The sequence below is a fragment of the Micromys minutus genome (assembly GCF_963924665.1).
Source record: "Micromys minutus genome assembly, chromosome: 11".
NCBI lineage: Eukaryota > Metazoa > Chordata > Mammalia > Rodentia > Muridae > Micromys > Micromys minutus.
In genome coordinates this window covers 55,707,358-55,719,172 of record NC_137980.1, presented here as the reverse complement: position 1 = coordinate 55,719,172, position 11,815 = coordinate 55,707,358, and the positions used below count along the sequence as shown (strand labels likewise).

General features: G+C 41.9%; 1 protein-coding gene and 1 pseudogene across 2 annotated transcripts in view; both read right to left on the bottom strand.

The window, feature by feature from the left end:
* Positions 1–11,815, bottom strand: part of ABHD12 (abhydrolase domain containing 12, lysophospholipase) — a 69,285-nt gene that overhangs the window by 35,883 nt on the left and 21,587 nt on the right. The window lies entirely within an intron of this gene.
* Positions 7,286–8,002, bottom strand: LOC308427186 (annotated as a pseudogene). The gene has a single exon. The product of its transcript is annotated as an uncharacterized misc_RNA (transcript).

Sequence of the window (11,815 nt, the reverse complement as noted above, 5' to 3'; positions counted from 1 at the left end):
GAACTTACAGAGGCAGGCAGGTCTCTGAAGGTTAAGAAGGTTGTCTCTTTCTAAGAAGCAGGGGGCTAGGGTTATGGTGCAGCGATCATCAAAAGGGAACCAACCAGGAGTAAATAGCTGAACTGATATGTAAATCAAAGACCCGGCCTCTGCTCTGCAACAGCTGAGCTATCTGGAGATCTCCAAAGAAAAACTGTCTCTGAACAAGCACAGCACAGGAGTAAGCTTGAACCTCCAAATTGACTTTGAGTCATTTTTTTTTCTTCCACTCTCAAACACCCTTTCTCTCAGGAACACCTCCTCCAAGCCCAGGCTGGACCTTTGTACCTGAGCTGCCTGTCACCTCCCCAGTGCTGAAATAACAAATGTGTGGTTCCTGGGATGTAAAGTGAATAAATAATAAAAAGAAAGTGGAATGTCAGCCATGGCATTTACTACCTGATGTCTCTCTTAGATACTTAAAGTATTTGTTAGGGCTGGAGAGACGGCTCAGTGGTTAGAGCACTGACTGCTCTTCCAAAGGTCCTGAGTTAATTCCCAGCAACCACATGGTGGCTCACAACCATCTGTAATGGGATCTGATGCCCTCCTTTGTGTGTCAGAAGACAGCTACAGTGCACTCACATAAATAAATAAATCTTAAAAAATATTTTGTTAAGTGAATAAAAACTCAAGTAAAGAAACAGGACTTTACAATTCCTTTTACTTCTGTATAAAGTACTATTCTAAATGTTCTGGATGTTATGGGAAGGGGTAGTCCAAGAAGGATTTATCAGTCAGTGAAGTGCTTGCCTTTTAAACATAGGAAACCTCCGTCTAATGTTTGGCTGTGGTTCTCTGAATTGCTTTGGTCAGTTGCTGGGTGGAGCCTCTCAGGACAGTTATGATAGCTGGGCTCCAGTCTACAAGCTTAAGAATATCATTAATAGTGCCAGGGATTGGTTCTTGCCCATGGGATGGGACTCAAGCTGGGCCAGTCACTGGTTGGCGTTCCCTACATTTCACTTTTTACTACAATGCTGGCTGGCAAAACAGGTGCCTTTGATCAAAATCTAACTTTACATGTTGTAGATATAACCAACACTTGTCAGTAAAACTTTATATACAAAGGGCACCCCCAGAATACTAGCATCTGCATTATGTCGCCCACTTGAGAGTCTTGGTCTTTCTTGTGCACAAGGAAGGCCTGGAAGTCAGGATGAATCGCACATCCGGCCCCTTCCCATTAAGGCCAGTCTCACTGAAACAGCTCTTGAAATCACTGTTGTGCTCGTGTTTTTATGTAAATAGAACAGTTGGGTGCGGTGGCTCAGGCCTGTAACTGCAACACTTGGAATGGAGCAAGGTCAGCCTAAACTACAGAGAGAATCCCAAATCAGCCTGAGATACAGAGTAACACCTTGTCTCCAAATAAAGGGGGGCGGGGGTAACAAAATTTTATAAGGTGTAGACTGGGAATTTGTTCTCATAGGACAGTTTATTTTGTGACATTTTTCGTTATGTAAACACAGGTACTCAGTAAAGATGACATGATAAAATGTAAACTAAATAACTAAATTCCATTTTTACTGTGTTATCGTAGTTGTTTGAGACAGTTTTGCTGTGTAGACCCCTCCCAAGTTGACTAAGAATTCCCTATGTGGACCAGGATGGCCTCAAAATTTGTACCATTTTTTCTGCCTCTGGCTCTTGAACACTGGGACTACAGGTATGGGCTGCCATGCTTCTTTTTCACTGTGTCACCAGCAAATAAGGAAAACTAACAATTCCAAGCTGAGCATAATAGTGAACATTGGAGGCTAAGACAGTAAAATTTCAAAAGCCCCTAATTTCAAAAACATGCTGGGCAACAAATCTGGAGTACTTAAATTCAATCCCAGGAAAACAACTGGTGGAAGGAGAAAACTGACTCCATGGGTTGTCTGTCCTCTGGTTTCTAAATGCATGCTGTGGCACAGGACTCCACCCACCCACAAAATAAATATAAAAAAAGAAGATGGAAGGCAACTGAGGAAGACACCTGACATCAGCCTCTGGCCTCCACACGCTCACATGAAAGCTCAGATGTTTCCTGGCTGCCCGGAGGGTTCAAGGCCAGCATAAATATATGAGACCATGCCATGAAACAAAATATAACAAAGACCTCACCAAACACAGTCATCTCTACATGACAGGAGGCTGTAATTTTGTACAAGAATCTTCCAGGGAAAACAGCAGGAAAAATGGGAAGTTGTAAAAAACATGAAATGAAAACTAAAAATCAAATACCAAATGGCCTAGAAACACCTAAAGAAATGCTCGACATCCTTAGTCATCAGGGAAATACAAATCAAAACAACCTTGAAATTCCACCTCACACCAGTCAAAATGGCTAAGATCAAAAACTCAGGTGACAGCAGATGCTAGCAAGGATGTGGAAGAAAAAAAAAAACATTCTATTGTTGCAAGCTGGTAGAACCACTCTGGAAATCAGTCTGGTGGTTCCTCAGAAAACTGGACATAGTACTACCTAAGGACCCAGCTATTCCACTCCTGGGCATATACCCAAACGTTGCTTCAAAATATAACAAGGACACATGCTCCACCATGTTTATAGCAGCCTTATTTAAAATAGCCAGAATCTGGAAAGAACCCAGATGTCCTTCAACAGAGGAATGGATACAGAAATTGTGGTACATTTACACAACAGAGTACTACTCAGCTATTAGAAACAATGACTTTATGAAATTCCTAAGCAATCCTAAGTGACATACATGCTCATTTTTTGTTTCTAAGTAATTGATAAAATTTTCAAATTTGTTTACATAGCCTTAAAAAAATCAACTGTAGCAGAATTTCAGCAGACCCATTTTATCTGACATGAATTCCAGAGTGACTGCACCTAGGCACTTGACTTGCTAAAGGTGCCCTTTGTGTAACAAAAAAAAGCAAGTGCTTCTAGTTAGAAGTTGCCAGCATTCAATCCTTGAGAGACTGATCCCCCTGCTGCCAGCAAGGCCTAAACACATCCTGCAGTGTGTCTCAATGATCTATAGTCCCAAATAACCTAGAAAAAGCTGCAAATAGCAGATCTGACTGTTAACTTGGCACTGTAACTACTGTCACCCCTGGGCCCAGAAAAGACTTTGTATTACGTACTGATTCCAGAGTTCCCCTATATAAGCACACATGCTCTAAATAAATCCCCCCTCTTAAATATAAAGGGTGCATGTTACACAGGATAAATGTTTTCTTTCTTGTTTTTTTTTCATTCTGTAACATTATCAAGGAATTTTTCTGTATCAATTCATATGACTTTCTTTCCTGCTCCTCCTACCTGGAGAGAGCAACAAGACAAACAATGAAAGACCATTCTCCTACTCTGAGCAATCAGGTTGTTCCAAACAAACTCCACCACAATGAATCACGCTCGCTATATACATACAGCTTTGTGCATGCAGTTATAGGCAGGTCTAGGATGGTCCTAAATGTAAACTCTTAGATCAAAATCTTCGTCTGTAATTACAATGTGCTTACCCTCCCAAATCCTTGCTTCCCTCAAAAGTCATGCAGTTGCCAAAGATGAAATGTTGTCAGTCTGATGGGTGAAAATGACCATCTTGGTGTACTTTGGGCATTCTATAATTAAGCATCAAAAGTAGAGCTACGGGGGGTGGGGAGGAGGGAAGTTCACCGGTAGAGCAATTGCCTATCTACTTTTGAGATCCTGGGTTGTATCCCCAGTTTTTTTTTTTTTTTTTTTTGAGGGGGGGGGTGCAGGGGGGTTAGCCAGGAGAAGAAACAAAATGTACTTGAGTGTTCTTTCATATGCTGAGGTGATTTTGTTTTTTAATTAGGTCCTTTGCACAATACAATATCCACTGTGACTTGATATTCCTTCTTCTTAGTTACTAGAAGCTTTAAAAAATTAAGAGATTTATTTATTTTACCTTATGAGTTTTGACAGCATGTATCATATGCATGCCTCGTGCCTTTGTAGGTCAGAAGTGAGAACCAGATGCCCCTGGAGCTGCTCTTAACTCCCAAACCATCTTTCCCAATTCGTGGAAGCTCTTTTTTAGAGCAGTGAGCGCCTTGTAACTGTTTGTTTTTTATGATTCCATGCATGAAGTAAGCATTCTTATGTTTAAAGTCCAGTTTAAGTAAAGCAGCACTTGGGAGGCTGAAGCAGAAGGATCACAAGTTCAAAAGCTTTCGTCCCCCCGAAAAGTGAAAAGTAAAACATCATGTAAACACGAACACTTTGAGGTAGACTGGCCTATTTAATGTAGCCACAGAAGAGAAGAGCTGAGGTGAGTGTGTACCTTTCCTCACTAAGCTGATGTGGGCTCTGGTTTTTAGTTAGGACTTCCTCCCAAAACCTGTGAACATGTTTTATGGTGCCATTCCTGAAACCGCTTTAACTTCTGAAACAGCTTGGATAGGATCCACAGGGGGAAAAAACCAGGTCAGTGTTCTCATTTGGAATATATTAATTAGTGTATATATTACAACATCATAATGAAGACAGCTATGTTGCTTAATAAACATATATTAATAACATTTTCATAATTAAAAAGGCCTCCTCTCATATCAAAGATTGTAAAAATTTTTTATTCATCTTCGAGTATTTTTTAACTTAACTCTGATTCATTTGTACATTAAAAAACAATAAGCAAACAAACCAGGGTCCCACTGTGTAGCCCTGGCTGTCCTGGAAATCACTAAGATCAGCCTAACTTAGCCTCTTGAGTATTGAGATTAAGGCAATGGGCCACCAAACCCAGCACATTGTACTTTTGATGCACAGAACAGGATGAAGATTCAAATATTTTATTTCAAATGGCTATATATCTGCCTCTCAAAAGAATTAAAAAATATCAAGGAATCGGATCCAAAGCAAAATAACAAAAAAACCAAACAAAACAAAAAACCCAAACAAAACAAACCACTAAATGAAAATTCCCAAGGCTGAAGGTGCAACTACATGGAAGAGCGCATGACTAGCATTGAACTAGCTTTGCTCAAGGACCTAATCCCTAGAGGCAGGAAAAACATTTACCCTTCTGGATGACTCACTCGACCTTTATCCCACACTAATTTACACAGGGGATCTTTCTGAGCTCCTGTCCTAGCTCACTTCCTGTTACTCATCTGAGGAGTGCTGTGGCATGGACCAGGCCTATCTACCACCTTCTGCAGAGGTTCCTGCCAATCTGGAAGCCTCCGCCTCAGAGAAGCAAGTTGGAATTGCTCTAGAGATTCGTCCAGTGGAACTAGGCAATTTATCACTCTGATCTCAGCTACACAAGAATAGTGTGCCTTAACATATGTTGAGTCTTTCCTTCTTAAATATTTTTGATTTTGCATTTTCCCTATGTGTCCTTTTAGGTACTTTTAAAAATTGATTTTAAAAATCTTCTGTTTAAAAATCACTTACCTATACATATAAAACCCACAGATTACTGTACACTAGGTTTCTTAGTTTAGGTTTCTTTCTGAGGCAGACTCTCACTCTACTGTTCAGGCTGGCTTAGAGCGCATTATAAACCTCAGGCTTGAACCCATGTCAATCCTCCTACTTTGGCCTGACTGCTGGGATTACAGGCATGCTGATTAGTATACCTTCTTAGCAAGGATGTCATTCCCACAGAGATGACTTGCCACTGTCATCTATGTAATGAAACCACAGGGAGCACAAAGGACTCATATTGGGGAGGTAGTTTTTCATGTTACAGATGAGGAAGTGAGAGGAACTGTTAAAACACATTCTTTAGTATTAAAGAAAATCTATTCTTAATTTTCAAAAATGATTAGAACCCAAGGCCTTGCACATGGTAGGTAATAGCTCTTTTACATACTTGGCTTGCAGTTTTCTTACTATAAAAACATGTAACAGAATGTATCCTTTTGGAGTGGTGTAATAAAACATATCCTTTTGGGGTTGGTGAGATGGCTCAGCAGCTACAAGTGCTTTCTGCCCAGCCTGAAGACTTGAACTCAGCCCCTGGAACTAAAGGAGAGATCTGATTTCCCATAAATCTCTGATCTCTACATAATAATTTTTTTTTTTGTGGAGGGACTGGTTTTTTATTCAAAATGTCTCTTGTCAATATTCAATATCAAAACAGTTGCAGTACAGGGCTCCCTTTCTCCGGTTAGAGGAGAGCACAGACAAGCCAGGAATCTGCAGGGTGCCCACCTAACAGGCTGACAAGAAACCACCTGAACATGGCAATTGTGTGGGGACCCTTGAAAGATTAGCATACCACTTACCCTTAGACTGTAAAGAATTCTCACAGCCAATGGGTTGGCCAAGGTAACCTAACCCCCCAAAAACCAAAATTTCAAAATAATATAAAATTTTAAAAGTTCTTTTTTAGTCGAGATTTCTCCAGCCCTAACTGATACAAAGCACAGTGAGATGGCACTTCAGAGACAGCAGCTTCAGGGAAGGGCGACGAGATGACTCTCGTGTGGCTAAATCAGTGGCACAAACATCATTCTCCTTCTCTGTCTCCCCTGGGGACAGGCGGACACTAAGAGGTCGCCACAACACTAAGGGGCAGCATGATCCACTTTTGAGCAGTTGGGAAAGGGGTAGCGCTGGGACAAGTCTAGGCTCAGGGCCGGGGCTGAACAGTAGCACTCTTGCCTAACATGCATGAGGCCCTGGGAGGTGGAGGCATCTCAGACGCCTTACCGTCTGATTTGGTCACATCTGATGGAAAAAGTAAAAGCTAAGTGTAAAGTTGTTCAAATATATCAAAGCTGAAAACCTTCACAGCCCGGAATGTTTTCTGTTTCTGGCTGTTTCTGGAATCCCTCTGTTGATTGGCTAAGATTTGATGCAGAGCACTGAGGTCTCCCACAGTGGAGCCTGACTGAGCTCTGCTGGCTCTCAGTAAGGCAGGCCCATTGCTGTGTTTCTCCTCCATGGTGAGACATCAGCCATTAGGCTAAAACGTGCTGCTCCAAGCTGCAGAAATGCTCGGAATGTTAAAAATGGTTGCTAAGATAAAAAGATATCACACTGTGCATATCACAACTGCACTGAGGACACTTTGCATTTTGCTCACATTCCCTTAAATATTGTTCCCAAAGGTGTTCAGCCCATCAGGCTGGAACTCTGGGAAGAGGCTGACACAGTTTTGTGAAAAAGACAAGAGGGGTAGAGGGGGTGGCAGGAGGAAAAGCAGCCTTCAGTTACAAAGATCAGTCCTCAGTTTCAAGGTCAGCTTCAGGGAGGCTGGCCTCGGCAGTCAAGGTGAGAGGGAGAAGCGGCCGCAGGGCAGGGATGGGGGGTCTACATCTCACTCAGGTCCAGCAGGGTCTGGTCCAGCATCCTTTGTGTACAGAGATGCTCCTCTTTGGTGCACTTGAGGTTATCTTCCAAGTTATCAATGGTCTTCTCCAGTTTGGCCACCATTCTTTCAGCAAACTCAGCACAGGTCTCTGCCTCCTTGGGTTTATCAGTAAGAATCTTTATTTCTTTTCATACTTGTCTTCTTTTTGAGAGTTCTTCAGCAACACTCAGACACTTCAGGCTCTGGTCCCTCAGTCTGATCTGCTCATCCATCTCTGGGCAACGGGATCTGCCAGCTCGGCGCGTTCCTCCGTGCGTTCCAAGTCTCCCTCAGTAATCACCAACTTACAGCCACCTCTTCAGCAATGTGCTTTGCTTCCTTTAGCTGGATTTCCTGGAGTTCCATCTTTTCTTCATGTTTTTGAGCCCAGTTTTTAGTCACCTTCTTATCTCTCTCACTCTCATCAGCCACCTTTTCAGCTTCCTCTAGCTTCTGCAGAGCAGTGGCAAGATGTTCCTGGGCGCGGCCCAGCTCCTCTTCAACCAGCTGGATCCTGCGGTTTAAGGAGGTCACCTCAGCTTCAGCCTGCTCTCAGCCCGCCTTTCTCCCTCCACTTTCCGCTGGAGACACTCGGCCCTCTCCTCCGCATCATCAGCCTGCTGCTGCAGAACCTGGATCTTGCGCTTTGTCCCCTCGATGGTGGTGCTCCCAGCCATAGTGCCTACCCAGCTGCTTCTGGAAATCCGGTTCCTACCTCCTTCGCTCAGCGTTGTAGCCGCTTTTCATAATAAATGTTTTGAAAGTATCATTTTAGGTGTACAGTTAAATTATTGACCAACCACTACCCCTATCCATCTCTATATTTTTTCATCTTGTAAAACAAAACTCTAAGCCTACTAGAACAACAGCTCCCATTTTCTATTCCCCAGATGCCCACAATTTCCATTCTGTCGGTCTCCATAACTTGAATAATACTGCAAGCAAAAGGAATCAGAAATAATGTCTTTTTGTAATTGACTTTTTACTCAGTCTGTCTCCAATAATCAGGTTATAATATTCATTTCTATTTATTTTAATCATGTACGTGTGTTTTTGTGAGTTTGTGTGGGTATGTTCACATGGGTACAATCGTTCATGAAGGTCAGAAGGTGATGTCAGAGCTTCTGGAGTTGAAGTTACAGGCGGTTATGAGCTCCTCACCCGGATGCCTATGACCATACTAAGGTCCTTTGCACAAGCAATGCAGGCTCTAAACTGCTGAGCCATCATTCCAGTCCCTCTGTTCCTTTTTAGGGCTAATTAATATTCTGCTTTCCATATTTTGCTTATCCTTTGAATCTTAAATGGACCCCTGGGTCATTTGCATGCTTTGTAAATAATACATTGGCAAGATCAAGAATGTGATGTTTAGACAGTTTTTTTTAATTTGTTTAATGTTTAAGATAATTATTTCCTCCTTCTCTTTCCCAGGCACACACACATATTCCTAAATATGTAAGTATAACCTGCTTCATCTACATAATGCTACTTATATGTATGTTTTCAGGGCTGACCATTTGGTACTGGATAACTAACTGGTGTGCTCTTCTTTGGGAAAACTATTTCTTCAGCTCTCAGCATTCCTTCACTTCCTGTGGTTCAAAGCTTAGGGTTGACGGCTACCAATGTTGTTCTTATTCAGCTCATGTAGGTCGTCATGTTGTAGACTTTACTTCAATTCAATGCTTAGTTTTTGAAGGGCCAGCACAGTTTTCCACACGGCTATGCTGTTCCACATTTCCAGTCATAGTGTGCCATTCCTCTGCATCTGCTCCTTCTGGGGGGAGGGGAGTAGGTTTGTTCTGTTATGTGTATGAGTATTTTGTTCACCTGTAGGTCTAGCACCATAAACATGCCTGGTGCTAGCAGAGGTCAGAAGAGGGCAGCACAAGTGCTCTTGACCACTGACTGAGTGGTCTCTCCAGCATTTCTGTTACTATTATTATTTTCATATGAGCCAGCCTGATGAATTTAAAGTGGCATTTCACATGTGTTTTGATTTGCATTTTTGTACTGATTTGTTAGAGTGATGTTTTTGTGCACTGTGTAGATTATCCTTGTATTACTCAAATGCTGGTTTCTATACTGGCAGAGTTGAGTACAGGTAGAATTACTGTCTCAACATTTTGTAAAATTATTCTTCAACACCCTCTAACTGTTCAATAAAGAGTTGATCAGCCCTATTAGCTGGGCAGAAGAGACTAGGGTGGGATTTCCCATTCCAGTGGAGGGGCTCCCAGGGAGATGGGGGTGGGAGGAGAACCACAAGGAGAAGTAGAGAAACCACATGGAGAGAACAAGAGGATTCCCCCAAGATCATGATGAGAGAGCAAGCATGAGGATACACACTGACCAGAACAAGCAAAGGCCAGACTCAGATTAAAGATAAAGGACCATGTGGATGGGAAATAGGCAGCCTTAAAGAGTTAGAATAGCTTAAAACCTGCCCAGTTTGGACTTGCAGCTTGTTGATAAAAAAAAAATACCAGGTCTCTGTGTTAGTTGTTTTCAAGCTAAAACAGGTTAGGGAAGGCACAGAAATGCCCCGTGGTTATTTGGGTACAGAAAGAAACCCCCCAAAGAAAAAGCTATACTGATTAGTGAGACTCAGGATCAATGTGCTTACTCATTGTGTACAGGTACTCTGTCTACCTGGAGGTCAGAGGTCAATGTCAGATATCTTTTCTCAATCTCTTTCAACCTTACTTTTTTTTCTAGATAAGATTTCTCACAGAAACTGAACTTCATTGATTCAGCTGGCCACCAAAACCTAGGGGCCCTCCTGACTACCTTCCCAGCACTGAAATTACAGGTACACATTCCTGTCCCTAGATTTTTTTTAAATGTGGGTTCTGGGGATTGGACTCAGGTTGCTTGGCTTGGCAGTACCTGCCTTTACCCAGTAAACCATCTAGCCAGCCTCAATCTTTCTTTATCTTCATCCCCTTGCAGATAATAGAAATGTAGCTCAAACACTTTGGACTCTATTTGAGACCCCATCCCTCAAGATTAGTACCAGACCCACCTTCTGGACAAAACCTGCTCAGGTGCCCACATCTTACATTGTGGCAAGCTAACAATTGGGGCTCCTAAGCTTGGCATGGTGGCACATGCCTTAAATCCCATCTTTGTTTGTTTGTTTACAGAAGTCTCAATTACTGGCAAGACGGTAACCTTGGCCTCATCCAAAAGGGACTATTTTAACAATATCATTTTAGTTTCATGCCTTGTATTGTTCTACTGGCCAGAACGGGACCATGCAGAGTTTGGGGACATGAGCTGCTACTCTCATCTTACTTCCTCCCTTTTCTGTGGACCCCACTGCTCTCCCACGTGCCCGGGCTAAAAGAAGAATCGCTCGTTTGTTTTCTTTCTCATTTTTCTGTTTGTTAACGTGTTATAGCAAATACCAAGAAACTGTTCTGCTCTGTAAACCTGGTTCCACTGGAAGCTCAGAAAACAGTAACATCTGTCAGTTGTCACACGCTTGAATGTGTTCCCTCTAAAGTTCAGGTGCTGTCTGTGTGAAAACATGGTCTTTATGAGATTATACCATGAGGGTTCTTCCTTCATGGACCCAACCAAAGCCCTTACACAGGAGACTTCAGACAGCATTTACCAGCTTGCCTTTCTGCCCTACCATCGGAGTACACAACATCAAGGTGTGTGAAATCTTAAAAGTGGTGAACTGTCAGATGTGCTGGAACTTTTGTCTTGAACTTTTCAGTATCTAGAACTATGAGATATAACCTTTTGTTCTTTATAAATTACCCAATTTAAAGTGTTTTATTATAGTAGCAGAAAATAGACTAAGGCATCTGCAAAAGAATGCAATAAACTCCACATTTATGGAGGTTTCGGATTCTAAATAACTACATACCTTTAATCCCAGTACTTAGGAGAGAAAGGTTAGCCTGGTGGTCTACAGAGTAAGTTACAAGGCTACACAGGGAAAACGCTGTCTCACAAACAAGCAAACAAAATGAGAAAAATGTTTAGGCCAGATAATCATTTGAGTTAAGGAGCTCAAGGTCAGTCTAGGCAACACAATGAGAATCCTTCTCAAACAAACAAACAAAAACCAGAGAAATAGTTGAGAAAAAGTATCCCCAAAGCACACATTTTTAAAAAGTGTCATGGTACAAGCTTGTAATCCTAGCACTGAGGAGATGGAGACAGAGGTGGTAGCAAGTCAGCTTAGTTTAGTTTACAGGGCAAGCTCAAGTCAGCATTAGACCTTGTCTCAAAAAGCAAAGAGGAGAATGCCTGAGGAACGACACTGGGGTAGACTTCTGGTCTCCATATAAAAATGCAAAAACATAAACATGTACAAACATGAACATGTATGCATACATACAAAAAACAAAGCTATGTATCTCTTACCTAGTAGAGTGAAAACTACCTGTTCTTCAATACTATTTTTTTAGCACAGAAAATGTATTGGAGGGGTCTATTCTGAAACCTGTGATTTAATGTAAAAAGACAAGGAC